Here is a 15,488-nt window from a genome sequence, read left to right as displayed (position 1 = left end):
AAATTGTTTTTTCACATTCCCTAACATACTTACCATTTCTGGCTTTTTTAATCCTTTGTGTAGCTTTAATTTTCCACCTGGTGTTATTTCAGCTCTGCCTAAAGGACTTCTTTTAGCACTGTTGGAATGCAAGTCTTTTGGTGATGAATTCTCTTTATTTTGTTCTTCCAGAAATGTCCATTCATTCTTCACATTGGAAACATATTTTTCTTGATAAAAAAATGTAGGTAGACAATATTTCCCCTTCTCAATACATCTGGCTTGCATAGTTTATGATGGAAGTCTACGTCATTCTTCTTTTTATTGCTTTGTTTGCAGTGTGTCACAATGTATCTTATTTTTATGACCGATCTTAAGATTTTCTTTTTATCATTAGTTTTTGGCAATTTAATTATATAGCGCTTTGGAATGCAATACCATTTTCAAGCTTCTACTTGATACCTTATATATTTGTTTTTTGGTTTTTAAAATGTTGCTGTGGTTGTTATTGTTTCATCTTGGCTGGTGGGAATATGAACAATTCCTAGCCCGCTGTGAGCTCCAGGAATATTTCTGACTACTCCTTTCTTGTGGTTCCTTCCCTAGCTTGAGTCATTTCCTCTTATGCATGCACAGATCAGTACTTAGGCAAAGCGTCCTCCAGACCCCACTGCAGATGTCCAGAGTTCCTTTTCCGTGCAGCTCCTTCCTCTGTGCTACTATGCCCCACAAACTCCACCTTTCGTAATATCCCTGAATTCTAATCTCTCTTTCTTCAGCTTAAAAACACTGCCTGACTCTGCTGTTGCCTGGAAACTGCCTACAGGAAGTAAGATGGTACGGGTTAGCATTTCGTCATCTGGTTTCTTTCTCTCAGGGATCAGTCTTATAACGCCTCTTTTCAAATGCCTGTAAACCACTGTTTCCTATGTGTTGTCTGATTTTTTCTAGTCGCTTACAGCATGTGATGGGGTGATAGTGCTAAATCTATTCCATTTAACTCTATTTTAACTTGCAACAAAAGTGTCCATGGAGATGGAGCCAGTTTCTTACTTCCTGAATTCTTATTCCTAAACTCTAATAGAATACTCCAGAGTTTATGATAAAAGAGAATAGCCATTAAATTAATGATAAGATCAGTGCATATATGAATACTTCAGTAATTCCCAGGTGATTATAAATAAAATGATCACAAAGAGCTGCAGAATTAAAAAGCTATTTGAACTTTGAATCAACTATGTTGAAGCAATATCATGAAATACAGAGTCTTTTCTTCTAAAGACTCTGTAAAGTCATAGAATTTTAGAAAGTATTGTTCTCATTATTTCTGATGCAGTAAAGTTCAAAGAGGTAATTACATTGCTTTCTGGCAGACAATTGACCAGAAAGGCCAAAGTAGAACTCATAAGCCAACTGCCTTAATGGTTTGGGTAGTGGTATAGGTAAATGAAAAGGCAACTTTAATCTTCTCACTTCAAATTACGAGATTATATATTTAACTTCCTAATAGATAAACATATTATTGCCTTTCAATTCATTTTTGTTTGAAAACAGCTTCTTCTAGAATTCTGTTTTGGTGTATTGCTTTAGCGTGGGCACAAATTCCCAAAGATTCCATTAAGAATTTAGTATATAATCTCCCTTAGAAAAAATACAGCATTTTTATGAGCAGAATAATAATATTCAGAAATGATATAAATGTACACACAGGAATATGTGTGTAGCTTCAATCTCTATAAGGAATTATAATTTTAACATTTTCTTTTTATTGATCTTTTAAGGTGTTTTGAGTTTTCAAATAAAATTACTCTTTATTATTGTGCACTTAGAGATACTTTTCCAGGCAATAATATGTAATTTCATTGCCTTTTCAGGCTGTGCTATGGTTTCCCATTGTACCATGGAATAATATATTGGGAAGATTTTTCTGTTTTGTGGCAGTTTTAACTATCTTTTAAAAATGGTTAAAATTTCCAGTTGCAATATCTTAGCATTAAATTATTTAAAAACTGTTATGAAGAAATATATCTCAGGATTAATAGAAAAAATTTCTTATATTGGCCAATTTCAAATTTAACCACAATTCTTAATATATTTCTCTTTGACATGAATTTATAAATACCAATTATAGTGAGTATGGTTCTCTAAATCAAAGAACCTGTTAAAACCAAATGATCCAATTACAGGTTTATATTAAAAATGAATGAATAAGGAAAACTTTTTAGCCCTTAAGATGCTATCATTCCTTTTATAGAATGTCAAGATTTACAGAATACCAGGAAAGCAATCATCTTCCTTTGATTTGGCTTGTATCTTCTCTTTCTCTCAAATTTCTGCAGACTTTCCTTTTGCTGGGGGGAAAAGTGGAAAGCTATGGGACAGTGAAAGATGACAGTTAAGAATTTCCAAAGGATTCAAGGGTGTAGAAACAGAAATGACTCAGATGGTCATTGCACTTCATATTCCATCAGAAAGGCTGAGACGCTGTAGTCCTATCCTGAACTGGTCCTAATATTCTACCCTCACATATGATTTTAATTTGTATTGCATATAGAATTCTAGGTTGCAAATAATTTTCCATAAAAATTTTGAAAGCATATTTCTATTGTTCTCTGATTTCAGATTGGAATTAGAGAAATCTCTGCCATTGTGATTCTTGAAACTTTGTTTGAAACTCCTTCCCTTTAAACTTGTTTCTGGACTCTTACATTTTATTATTTTAATTATTACTAATAATTTTTTTAGATATGGGCCCTCCCTTTGTTGCCCCAAACTGGTCTCAAACTGCTGGGCTCAAGCAATGTTCCCATCTTGGCCTCCCAAAGTGCTGGGATTACAAGCGTGAGCCACCATGCCTGGCTTCTCTGGACGCTTACTGGATTGTCTAGTTCCTACTCACCCTCCCCCCGACCAAGTGTTTTACAATTTCATAGTGATGGCATTTGGTGTAGGCCTAATTTCCTTCATTATGCTTAGTACTGACTAGATCCTTTCAATCTGGAAACTTGTGTCCTTCAACTCTATAAATTTTCACAGATTTTTTCCTTGATGATTTTCTTCTCTCCATTTGTATTTTTCTCTGACCTCCTATTATTCAAATAGGAGTTGTATTGTTATTCTATTTTTTTCTTTCCTGTTTTCCATATTTTGACTTTTTGTCTTATTTTTGGAATATGTACTCAGTTTTTTCTTGCAGCCCTTCTATTAAGGTTTTGCTTTGTTTTGTTTAGGTATGAAACGAATATCTATTTAGGCTAAGAAATTCCCGCAAATTACAAATTTTTAAAAGGTGACAAATATTATAAACATTATTTTTTGCTATGCTTTTCAATAATATTTGTTGGTAATTTGAATTAAAGTAGATTAATAAAGATCATAAAGGCAAATTAAGTATATTATTCTGCTACTGGCGTTACTTGTCAAATTCAGCAGTCAATTTATTATCTCCTCTTACTCAACTGTTCTACAGCATTTGACAGCGGTGACCACTGCATACCTCTTTTGACACACTTTCTTCTTCAGCCTCAATTACACCACAGTCTTCTGGTTGTTTCTTCTAATTTTCTGGTTGGTCATGCTCAGTATCTTTTGCTGGCTTCTCTTCCTCTGCTGAATTTCTAGATAATGGAGAATTTAATAATGTGCTGAGAATTTAATCCTAGACCTCCTTCTCTTTTCGTATTAACCCTGTAGGTGATTTTATTTTTTAAATAGAAACTTTATTGAGCTATAATTCACATACCATGAAATTCACCATTTTAAGTTGTTTAATTCAATGTTTGTTGTACAATCATCATTACTATCTACTTCTATTTGGGCTATGATGTAATGTTTTTATATATATATTCAATGTGAAATGACTAAATCAAGTTAACTGACCTAGCCATCACCTTACTTACCTATTGTTTTTTATAGTGAGATAGTTGAAATTTACTGTTATTTTGAAATACGCAATACATTTTTATTGACTATAGTCACCTGCTGTGCAATAGATCTCAACATTTATTTATTCTGCCTTTCTGAAACTTTGTACCCTTTGACCAGTAACTCCACATTCCCTTCCTTCTCTCAATCTCCCAATCTGTAGTAACCATCATTCTACTCCCTACTTCTATGAGTTCCACTTTTTTAGATTCCACATATCCACAAGTCTGTCTGTACCTGACTTATTTCACTTAGCATAATGTCCTCCAGGTTCATCTCTATTGTCACAAATGATAGCGTTTCCTTTTTTTAAAAAAAGTCTGAATAGTATTTCATTATGTACACATACCACATTTTCTTTACCTATCATTCACTAAGAGATATTTAGGTTGATTTCATATCTTGGCTATTGTGAGTAATGCTGGAATGAATGTGGGAGTGCAGAGATCCCTTCAACATGTTGATTTAAATTCCTTTGATTATATACTCAGGAAGTGAGGTTATTGGAGTATATAGTAGTTCTAGTTTTACTTTTTTGAGGAACATCCATACTGTTTTCTTTATAATGTCCCTACTAATTTACATTCTCACCAGCAACGTGTAAGAGTTCCCTTTTTGCACATCCTTGCCAACACTTATCTTTCATCTTTTGAATAAAAGCTATTCTAACGGGTATGAGGTAATATCTCCTTGTGGTCTTAATTTGCATTTCTCTAATGATTACTGATACTAAGCATTTTTTTCATGTACTTACTGGCCATTTGTATGACTTCTTTTCAAAAATATCTTTTCAGACCCTTTGTGCATATTAAAATCATGTTATTTGTTTTATTGCTGTATTAGGTCAATCTTGCATTGGTATAAAGAAATACCAGAGACTGGGTAATTTATAAAGGAAAGAAGTTTAATTGGCTTATGGTTCTGCAGGCTGTATAGGAAGTGTGGTGCTGGCATCTGCTCAGCTTGTGGGGAGGCCTCAAGGAGCTTTTACTCATGGTAGAAGGCAAAGTAGAAGCAGGCACATCGCATAGCAAAAGCAGGAGCAAGAGGGGTGGGGTGAGGTGTCACACACTTTTAAACAAACACATCTTACGAGAACTCACTCACTATTGTGAGGATAGCACCAAGTCTTGGGGATCCACTCCCATGATCCAATCACCACCCACCAGGCCCCCCCGACATGTTGTGGGAGGGGTCCAGCGGGAGGTAATTGAATCATGGGGGCCAGTCTTTCCTATGCTATTCTTGTTATAGTTAATAAGTCTCATGAGATCTGATGGGTTTATCAGGAGTTTCAGTTTTTGCTTCTTCTCATTTTCTCTTGCCACTGCTACGTAAGATGTGCCTTTCACCTCCCGCCATAATTGTGAGGCCTCCCTAGCCATGTGCAACTGTAGGTTCAATTAAACCTCTTTTTCTTCCTAGTCTCAGGTATGTCTTTATCAGCAGCATGAAAATGGACTAATACAGGTGGGCACAAATACTCAAACTATATCATCCTGCTCCTGATCCCCCAAATCTTATGTCCTTCTCTAATTGCAAAATACAATTATACCTTCCCAATAGTTCTCCAGAGTCTTAACTCATTCCAGCATTAACTCAAAAGTTCCAAGTCCAGGTTCAAAGTCTCATCTGGACTCATTTGCTTCTATTTATGAGCCTGAGAAATCAAAACAAGTTATTTACTTCCAAGATACAGTGGGGATACAGGCATTGGGTTATCATTCCTGTTCTAAAAGGGAGAAATCAGCCAAAAGAGAGGGGCTACAGGCCTCAAGCAACTCTGAAACCCAGCAGCACAGCCATTAAATTGTAAAGCTCAAAAATAATCTCTTTTGACACCATGTCCCATGTCCCATGTCCAGGGCACACTAACACAAAGGTTGGGATTTACAAAAGTGGAGCTCATGGAGTAGAGAGTAGAATGGTGGTTATCAGAATCTGGGAAAAGAAGAGGAGGAGGATGAAGAGAAGTTTGTTAATGGCTGCAAAAATACAGTTGGCTAGAAGGAATGAGTTCTAAAAATCAGTAGAGTAGTAGGGAAATTATAGCTATCAATAATTTATCGTATATTTAAAAAATAGCTAGAAGAGAAGAATTAAAATGTTCCAAACACAAGAGATAAATATTTGAGGTAATGGATGTCCCAATTACCCTGATTTGATCATTACGCATTGTATACATCTATCAAAATACCATATGTACCCTCAAAATATGTGCAAGTATGATATATCAATTTTTTTTAAAAGAAACTCTTATCTAAGGTCGTAAAGATTTGCTGTTATGTTTTCTTCTGAGGTTTTATAGTTTTTGCTCTTACATTTCAGTGTCTGATCCATTTTTAGTTAATTTTTGTGTATGGTGTGAAATAGGGATCAAACTTTATTATTTTGCATGAGGATATCCAGTTATCTCAGCACCATTCATAGAAAAGACTGCTTTTTCCACATTGAATTAACATATGAAATTCTGATTATGTAATCACTTTTAAGTTTCAAGAACTCTGTTTCCTTTCATAATATTCCTATTTGATAATATCCTGTTTTTGTTTTTCTCTTGTTTTCTCTGAGGGTATTTTGATATGACTCTCGCCGCAGAAACTTTTTGTTTCCCTTTTAAAAATCTCCCTCCTCTACTCTCTTTTTGGTCACATCTCCCATGTTACAATATTTCTTCAGCTATCTGGTAATCCTTGGTCCTGGTTCTTGATTAATATTGGTGTCTTATTTCGGGGGCTTGTGAGCTCAATTGTAGGATGATTTGAGTGGGCTTTTTTTGGTGAAATGCTGATGCCAATATATGTTAAGTCTTTTTTCTTGGGTTGGTCAAGTTCTGCAGTGAATATTCCTCTATTCTCTTTCCAGGAGGGTAAAGGTCTGGCTGCCAGTATTCTGGAAGCTTTGTGGGGGAAGAAGTTAGGGGCCTCATTATTCCACCTCTAGTATGATTGCTGTTACTTACGCCTTCTGTGTGAGATCTGGTACCACACATTCAACTATGCCCAGTGAATTCCCAGTCCAAGGACTTTATCTGTCACCCTCCTCCAGAGAATAAATTCCCAGTTTCCTTTCTGAGAGGTGGTGGGTCAATTTCACAGCAACAGGAATGGGGAGGAGATCTAGGGTTCTAACTATTTATAAGCAACTTGTATAAAAATATTTGTACAAGTGTAAAACTATGTACATATAGTTTCACACATATAGTAACCTTGCACATATAGTTCTGCATTTGGTGCAATCTAACCTTGCACATATAGTTTTGCACTTGTACAAATAACATTTCAATATTATTTATAATCCAAATACGTTGGACACTATCTAGATTTCTAGCAATAAGACAAATATACACATTCCATACAATAAGATATAGTATAAAAAAGGTTAGGTAGAATGTATGTTAATGTGGAAAAATGTTCATAAAATATTGCTAATATAAAACAATTGGAATACCATTCTCCAATTTATGTAAAAATGTATACAAATGTTCATATAATGCATTCCATGCATGCATAGAGAAGAGTCTGGAATGATATACAGCCAGAATTAGAAGTGAATATGATTTTGTCCCCTTTATTTTTAGCTGTATTTCATACTATTCTACAAGACAGATCAGTTACTGACAAATGATACTTTTGTAAAGTGCAATTCTCAGTTCACAGGTGTGAGCTCCTTTCTTAAGCAGGAACGATCATTTTTGAACTCGTGTGTTGTAAGTAAACAGCACAGAACCTGCACCTAAGTGCTCAGCAAACCTGTGTGTAAGGAATTCATTCCATTTGCTTTCTTTCATGTTAATAATTTCTCCCGTATTCAGTGAAATCTACTTTACCTTGATGTTCCTGTTTTCTTTTGTCCTCATCAGTGTGAATGCTAAGGGAATGTGTGAATGTAATTTGTTAAAGTGATCTGATGAAACTTTTGACAAAATTGATATAAGCTTGTTTTCAAAAGATATAACAATTTGTTAAACTTATAAGTAAGACTGTTGAAATGACGTTTGACTTAAAATTGAAAAGCTATCAACTCTGAGTTACTGTTTAGAGGGCCATCTGAAGAAATTGCTGCCTCCTAGCCCACAAAAGAAGAAATGATAGGATCATTTTATAGTAAGTCCATTGGCAGACATATAGCGTGGAGGCTGGAAGACAGGATTGCTTGCTGATTTTGGAAAGTGTTCTGAACATTTGATTTGGGGGTTCTGTCTCATAGGAATCACTGGAGGAAACAGCAGGAGTTGTGTTTGATAAATCACTTAAGAAATAAATTCTATTGTGTATATTTAAGGTATACAACATGATTTTATAAGATACATGGATAGTAAAAAGATATATAGAGCATTCACAAATTTGCATGTCATTCTTGCACGTGGGCATGCTGATCTTCTCTGTATTGTTCCAATTATAGAATATGTGTTGTCAAAGCAAGCACTAATTTTTTTTTTTTTTTTTTTTCGGAGGGAGTCTCGCTTGTTGCCAGGCTGGAGTGCAGTGCCACGATCTTGGCTCACTGCAACCTCCGCCTCCCAGGTTCAAGCAATTCTCCTGCCTCAGCCTTCTGAGTAACTGGGACTACAGGCGCACACCACCGTGCCCAGCTAATTTTTTTGTATTTTTAGTAGAGACAGGGTTTTACCATGTTGGCCTGGATGTTCTCCATCTTTTGACCTCATGATCCACCTGCCTCTGCCTCCTAAAGTGCTGGGATTACAGGTGTGAGCCACTGTGCCCGGCCTAAATAATTTTTATTTATTTATTTTCCTACTAGTTAGAAGACTTGATAGGGAGAAGCAAGGAAGAGGAGCAGAGCTCTGGTCACGTCCTTCATTGGCTCAGCACTTGAGCTGCTCTTTAATAGGCCTCAGGCTGCCCTTGAAACCCCAGGATGAGAGGTACTTTACTTTGCCAGATTATCCTGTGTATCAGTCAGGGTCCAGCCAGAAAAATAAGTCACTCTAGGTCTTTCAGTAGATGAAATTTAGTCCAGGAAATAGATCTTGCAGATGATGGAGAGGGAGTTTAGGGACCAGAGATAGGGCTTTTGTATGGGAACCAGAACTGTGGAAGAAAAGATAACCTGGAAGGAGGTGCAGCTTCTGGAGACATCAAAGGAGACAGAGAGAGAAGGGAGAAAATTCGCTTGCCATGCCATTCCTTGTGGCCTTCATCTTCTAGCTGTGCCTCCCATATGCTGAAGCCAGAGGGCAAAAGAGCCTGAAGAGTCGTTCCCTGAGATGGAGAGCAGAGCAGGGCAAGGCAGGGAAGAGCACAGACTGGCAGGGATAGGCACATTGAGTACATTTTATGAAGTTGAGATTGTATGAATTAACTTACTACGCCTGCACCTCTGACATGTTCTTACATACCCACATGCACCCAAGCATTTTCAGTGTGTGTGTGTACCTGTGTTTGTGTATGCATACCTCTGAGATCTTGGTTGGGCTAACGTCCTACTTATGAGAAAAGTGCAAGTGCTCATTCTAAGACTGTATGCAAAATGACAGTGAACACTCCTGTTTTCAATTGGCACTTAGCATTTACATAATGCTGAAACATCTGGTCTTTCCCATCAACCCGGGCATGAAGTTAGTCCAGTTGATTGCCTGGCATTATGTACAGACAACAGCTGGCTGGTTAACTGGAGTTTTGATTATGGCTGAGTTGGCTGGATGTTTGGTGTCACATAGACTGATGTTATGACTGGCTAACGGTGGAACAGAGCCAGTTACAGAGAAGATCAATGACAAATTTGTGAAATCAAACTTTTGTATGAAACTTCACCAGAAAAGATAATTATTTATTTCCAAGACTGAGTTTCAGAAACTCACTGGAATTTCACTGGAAAAGATAATTATTTGTTTCCAAGATAGTTTCAGAAACACTGAGACCTAGCTGAGTTTATCTCTGGTGTCTTTTCATTCCCATTTCATCTCCTTGTACCCAAGTGTCCCCTGCCCATGTACCCAATATCCTCAGGTGCCCTTGGCCGTTCACCCTTAAAGCACCTGGCTCCTGGGCTCATCACCCTGGGAACAACCTCCAGATTCTGAATTTTTTAGCCTTTGTGTCTCTTTCCCCTTTGTCCCTTTCATCAAATCACATTTGTCCTGTCATTCAGAGATCTGCTGTCTGTTGCAGGATAAACTGATCTCAGAATCTAATTTTCATGAAGATGTTTGTAGATGATACTGTGCAAATACTTATATTTTCATCTTTCCATATGTGGAAGTGGTCTCAACTGAGACTGAAATTCAGGCATACTTGGCACGTTTTTATCTTGTGCTTGCCAGAAGCATGTTTGCACAAACACTGAGGAATGTCCTGGGAGAAGAAGAAGCCAGGTTGGATAAGCTGTCAGCAGAGGGCCTTGCCTTTCAGGGGGTGCTGAGCCAGCATGTGCCATGGTTTCAGGCACCTAGAGCTGTCTCCCTGCCCTAATGGAACATATCTGAGTTTTCTGGAGAGCAGAGGAATTCTAAAATTTTAAGGGAGGTTAGGGGTGAGAAGAGAGAGAGATAGAGAACTCTATAAAGTAAGTTCTGAGACCTAAGTGATCATGTTTGGGAATCTCTCCAAAGCAAAATGGAAGTAAGATTTCTTTCTTGTGACATAGTTCTTGCATAGATTTGATTTCTGGAGAGCCCTATGAGGAACTGGGGTACTTGCAGGAATGATGGCTAAGCCAAGCTGAGGTCTTCACAGGAGCCAGCAGGAATGGGATTATTTAGCAGCCTGTCTCAGACTCAGAAATATTGGAAAAAAGTTTTTGAAGGGATCAGGGCGAGTAGTGGGGTGGGGAAGGCTGAAGGCCTGAAAGCCTGTCAAACACAAATGGTTATACAGACTAGAAACATTTAAATTATTCCATTAAATAAAACTTCATTTTAACCCACACTTTTAAGGTCTAAGGAAATTCAGATGGTACCTGTAGCATATTTGCCTTTTACCAGAACCTTTGAATGTTTTGCATCCAATACATGATTGATGGTAGCAACTTCAGATCATACCAATGGTAAATTGGTGAAGGAAAAACACTTTTAGGCAATCATTTAAGTATTCTTCAAATAATACTCCATAAATTTGCTTCTTAGCCCCCTGGTTTTATTTGTTAGCTTAAGACATGGGGACTTGAAATATCACTATATGATTACTATATGATTATTGATAGAGACTTGACTGCTACTGGGTAGAAGAGTGTGAAATCCAAACACATTTAAAAAATCTGAGTAGAGGAGGGGCGGAGCAAGATGGCCGACTAGGAACAGCTCCAGTCTCCAACTCCCAGTGTGAGCGACACAGAAGACCGGAGATTTCTGCGTTTTCAACTGAGGTACTGGGGTCATCTCTCTAGGGAGTGCCGGACAATTGGTGCTGGTCAGCTGCTGCAGCCTGACCAGCGTGAGCTGAAGCAGGGTGAGGCATCGCCTCACCTGGAAGTGCAAGGGGGAAGGGAATCCCTTTTCCTAGCCAGGGGAACTGAGACACACAACACCTGGAAAATCGGGTAACTCCCACCCCAATACTGCGCTTTAAGGAAACAGGCACACCAGGAGAATATATCCCACACCTGGCTGGGAGGGTCCCACACCCACGGAGCCTCCCTCACTACTAACACAGCCATCTGCAAAGATGGGAAGAAGCAGGTCAGAAAAGCTGAAATTCAAAAAATAAGAGCACATCTCCCCCTGCAAAGGAGCGCAGCCCATCGCCGGCAACGGATCGAAGCTGGTCAGAGAATGACTTTGAAGAGATGAGAGAAGAAAGCTTCAGCCCATCAAACTTCTCAGAGCTAAAGGAGGAATTACGTACCCAGCGTAAAGAAACTAAAAATCTTGAAAAAAGAGTGGAAGAATTGACAGCTAGACTAATTAATGCAGAGAAGATCATAAACGAAATGACAGAGATGAAAACCATGACACGAGAAATACGTGACAAATGCACAAGCTTCAGTAACCGACTCGATCAACTGGAAGAAAGAGTATCAGTGATTGAGGATCAAATGAATGAAATGAAGCGAGAAGAGAAACCAAAAGAAAAAAGAAGAAAAAGAAATGAACAAAGCCTGCAAGAAGTATGGGATTATGTAAAAAGACCAAATCTACGTCTGATTGGGATGCCTGAAAGTGAGGGGGAAAATGGAACCAAGTTGGAAAACACTCTTCAGGATATCATCCAGGAGAACTTCCCCAACCTAGTAGGGCAGGCCAACATTCAAATTCAGGAAATACAGAGAACGCCACAAAGATACTCCTCCAGAAGAGCAACTCCAAGACACATAATTGCCAGATTCACCAAAGTTGAAATGAAGGAAAAAATCTTAAGGGCAGCCAGAGAGAAAGGTCGGGTTACCCACAAAGGGAAGCCCATCAGAATAACAGCAGATCTCTTGGCAGAAACTCTACAAGCCAGAAGAGAGTGGGGGCCAATATAACAACGTTCTTAAAGAAAAGAATTTTAAACCCAGAATTTCATATCCAGCCAAACTAAGCTTCATCAGTGAAGGAGAAATAAAATCCTTTACAGATAAGCAAATGCTTAGAGATTTTGTCACCACCAGGCCTGCCTTACAAGAGACCCTGAAGGAAGCCCTAAACATGGAAAGGAGCAACCGGTACCAGCCATTGCAAAAACATGCCAAAATGTAAAGACCATCGAGGCTAGGAAGAAACTGCATCAACTAACGAGCAAAATAACCAGTTAATATCATAATGACAGGATCAAGTTCACACATAACAATATTAACCTTAAATGTCAATGGACTAAATGCTCCAATTAAAAGACACAGACTGGCAAACTGGATCAAGAGTCAAGACCCATCAGTCTGCTGTATTCAGGAGACCCATCTCACATGCAGAGACATACATAGGCTCAAAATAAAGGGATGGAGGAAGATCTACCAAGCAAATGGAGAACAAAAAAAAGCAGGGGTTGCAATCCTAGTCTCTGATAAAACAGACTTTAAACCATCAAAGATCAAAAGAGACAAAGAAGGCCATTACATCATGGTAAAGGGATCAATTCAACAGGAAGAGCTAACTCTCCTAAATATATATGCACCCAATACAGGAGCACCCAGATTCATAAAGCAAGTCCTTAGAGACCTACAAAGAGACTTAGACTCCCATACAATAATAATGGGAGACTTCAACACTCCACTGTCAACATTAGACAGATCAACGAGACAGAAAGTTAACAAGGATATCCAGGAATTGAACTCATCTCTGCACCAAGTGGACCTAATAGACATCTATAGAACTCTCCACCCCAAATCAACAGAATATACATTCTTCTCAGCACCACATCGCACTTATTCCAAAATTGACCACATAATTGGAAGTAAAGCACTCCTCAGCAAATGTACAAGAACAGAAATTATAACAAACTGTCTCTCAGACCACAGTGCAATCAAACTAGAACTCAGGACTAAGAAACTCAATCAAACCGCTCAACTACATGGAAACTGAACAACCTGCTCCTGAATGACTACTGGGTACATAACGAAATGAAGGCAGAAATAAAGATGTTCTTTGAAACCAATGAGAACAAAGATACAACATACCAGAACTCTGGGACACATTTAAAGCAGTGTGTAGAGGGAAATTTATAGCACTAAATGTCCACAAGAGAAAGCAGGAGAGATCTAAAATTGACACTCTAACATCACAATTAAAAGAACTAGAGAGGCAAGAGCAAACACATTCAAAAGCTAGCAGAAGGCAAGAAATAACTAAGATCAGAGCAGAACTGAAGGAGATAGAGACACAAAAAACCCTTCAAAAAATAATTGAATGCAGGAGTTGGTTTTTTGAAAAGATCAACAAAATTGACAGACCGCTAGCTAGACTAATAAAGAAGAAAAGAGAGAGGAATCAAATAGACGCAATAAAAAATGATAAAGGGGATATCACCACCGACCCCACAGAAATACAAACAACCATCAGAGAATACTATAAATGCCTCTACGCAAATCAACTAGAAAATCCAGAAGAAATGGATAATTCCTGGACACTTACACTCTCCCAAGACTAAACCAGGAAGAAGTTGAATCCCTGAATAGACCAATAGCAGGCTCTGAAATTGAGGCAACAATTAATAGCCTACCCACCAAAAAAAGTCCAGGACCAGATGGATTCACAGCTGAATTCTACCAGAGGTACAAGGAGGAGCTGGTACCATTCCTTCTGAAACTATTCCAATCAATAGAAAAAGAGGGAATCCTCCCTAACTCTTTTTATGAGGCCAACATCATCCTGATACCAAAGCCTGGCAGAGACACAACAAAAAAAGAGAATTTTAGACCAATATCCCTGATGAACATCGATGCAAAAATCCTCAATAAAATACTGGCAAACCGGATTCAGCAGCACATCAAAAAGCTCATCCACCATGATCAAGTGGGCTTCATCCCTGGGATGCAAGGCTGGTTCAACATTGCAAATCAATAAACGTATTCCAGCATATAAACAGAACCAAGGACAAGAACACATGATTATCTCAATAGATGCAGAAAAGGCTTTTGACAAAATTCAACAGCCCTTTATGCTAAAACGCTCAATAAATTCGGTATTGATGGAACGTACCTCAAAATAAAGAGCTATTTATGACAAACCACAGCTAATATCATACTGAATGGGCAAAAACTGGAAAAATTCTTTGAAAACTGGCACAAGACAGGGATGCCCTCTCTCACCACTCCTATTCAACATCGTGTTGGAAGTTCTGGCTAGGGCAATCAGGCAAGAGAAAGAAATCAAGGGTATCCAGTTAGAAAAAGAAGAAGTCAAATTGTCCCTGTTTGCAGATGACATGATTGTATATTTAGAAAACCCCATCGTCTCAGCCCAAAATCTCCTTAAGTGATAAGCAACTTCAGCAAAGTCTCAGGATACAAAATTAATGTGCAAAAATCACAAGCATTCTTATACACCAGTAACAGACAAGCAGAGAGCCAAATCAGGAATGAACTTCCATTCACAATTGCTTCAAAGAGAATAAAATACCTAGGAATCCAGCTTACAAGGGATGTAAAGGACCTCTTCAAGGAGAACTACAAACCACTGCTCAGTGAAATCAAAGAGGACACAAACAATGGAAGAACATACCATGCTCATGGATAGGAAGAATCAATATCGTGAAAATGGCCATACTGCCCAGGTGATTTATAGATTCAATGCCATCCCCATCAAGCTACCAATGACTTTCTTCACAGAATTGGAAAAAAAACGGCTTTAAAGTTCATATGGAACCAAAAAAGAGCCCGCATTGCCAAGACAATCCTAAGTCAAAAGGACAAAGCTGGAGGCGTCACGCTACCTGACTTCAAACTATACTACAAGGCTACAGTAACCAAAACAGCATGGTACTGGTACCACAACAGAGATATAGACCAATGGAACAGAACAGAGTCCTCAGAAATAATACCACACATCTACAGCCATCTGATCTTTGACAAACCTGAGAGAAACAAGAAATGGGGAAAGGATTCCCTATTTAATCAATGGTGCTGGGAAAATTGGCTAGCCATAAGTAGAAAGCTGAAACTGGATCCTTTCCTTACCCCTTATACGAAAATTAATTCAAGATGGATTA

The 15,488-nt window shown here is 38.2% G+C and overlaps 1 protein-coding gene and 1 non-coding gene across 2 annotated transcripts in view; one reads left to right on the top strand and one right to left on the bottom strand.

The window, feature by feature from the left end:
• LOC117095016 overlaps window positions 1-15,488 on the top strand; it is a 276,890-nt gene that overhangs the window by 16,348 nt on the left and 245,054 nt on the right. The gene's annotated exons all lie outside the window — the stretch shown is intronic.
• LOC117095450 lies at window positions 8,225-8,331 on the bottom strand. The gene has a single exon (XR_004441993.1). It is a non-coding gene; the product is annotated as a U6 spliceosomal RNA (small nuclear RNA).

Source organism: Trachypithecus francoisi, unplaced genomic scaffold (assembly GCF_009764315.1).
Source record: "Trachypithecus francoisi isolate TF-2019V2 unplaced genomic scaffold, Tfra_2.0 Lachesis_group13, whole genome shotgun sequence".
Classification (NCBI taxonomy): Eukaryota; Metazoa; Chordata; class Mammalia; order Primates; family Cercopithecidae; genus Trachypithecus; species Trachypithecus francoisi.
This window is presented reverse-complemented; position numbering and strand designations above follow the sequence as displayed.